Below are 1,399 nucleotides of genomic sequence, written 5' to 3' on the forward strand. Positions count from 1 at the left end.
GAGTGCATGTAGTATACGTTACTTGATGTGAAACTGCACTAGTAAAATTAGCAAATGCTTTGTGCATTTCCATTGTTTTCATAGTTGAACTAAGAATGATAAGAAAGAAAAGATAGACGTGAATATTGGGAAATGTTTGCAGTTATAAATAATTTAAACAAAGTTGAATAATAAGAATATGAAATGACAATGAGAAACTTAAATGGTCGTGGTGTTTACATCTAAAATTAGTGCGCCACAGATATATGGCAACAAAACCGACGACACATTTATTTTAAAGGGATGTCTACGCGTTTTCTTATGTTCCTCTCTAAAGTCTTTGGATGAGTATCACGGACGTTGCCGCGTAAAGGCAAAGATCGAATTAAAACTTTCTGTTACTTTCTTATTGCTTTGCCCCAAAACCTCCTTCAGGGGATGGTGCCGATCCCCCGACCCTCCTTCCCCGCCTGCAAAATCGTCACCTCGTATGTTCCAGCAGGATTGAGCAACCCTTTAGTAACTAGGTTTTGGTGACGCACATTTGATTTACATCCTCTCTACAATCCTTATTATTAGTTTGCGAAGAAAATGCTATAACACTAAAGTGTCTTAGAATGTTACGTTCTAACGATTAGCAAGGTCAGATTTTTCAGTTTCGGTGTTATGTCAAATTTCAAATAATACCGTATTTACTTTTTAGTACTTCTTTCCACTTGATTCTGTTTTTAGAAGATATGCCCCAAAATATGGTGTAGACCAATCAGGTTAACGGGCGTGTAGGTCCAGCCACTCAGATCCGTTCCAGGCCGTCCCCTTTGCACTGATATACAGGGGCGCGAGAGTTCACGACTGGCTGGACATACGCTCCCATTGACCCCCCCCCCCCCCCCGATTTCGTAAAAGCATTTTCTCCGTTTATGGGGGTGTTGGCGCATGTATGTAACACGATTATTTAATAAATTGTTAACAAGTAATTAAATATGAAAATGTCTAGTCTAGCCACTCATTTTTTTAGAATATAAAGATAACCAGCAAAACAAGTAAATTATATTCACGATAAAATACGACACACATGAACATATGAACTATACAACGAACATGAGCAGATGGAAATTAAATTAAACGCGTGAAAAGGGCAAATGAGTGGGTGAACTAATGTGATACCATGATCAATAAATATATTTGATGATAATCGAAAACGGAGTTGAAAACGAGTGACAAGTACTATATTCCTGTTTTGATGTAGACTATTAGCGCGTTGGTAACACAGAACCAGACAACGGCGCTCTAATGATGATGACGGTGATGATGGTGGTGGTGATGGTGATGATGATGAGGATTGTAATGATTATGATGATAATGATGGTGATGATTATAATGATGATAATGATGATAATAAAAATAATGATAATGATGA

The sequence above is a fragment of the Penaeus chinensis genome, chromosome 35 (genome assembly GCF_019202785.1).
Source record: "Penaeus chinensis breed Huanghai No. 1 chromosome 35, ASM1920278v2, whole genome shotgun sequence".
Classification (NCBI taxonomy): Eukaryota; Metazoa; Arthropoda; class Malacostraca; order Decapoda; family Penaeidae; genus Penaeus; species Penaeus chinensis.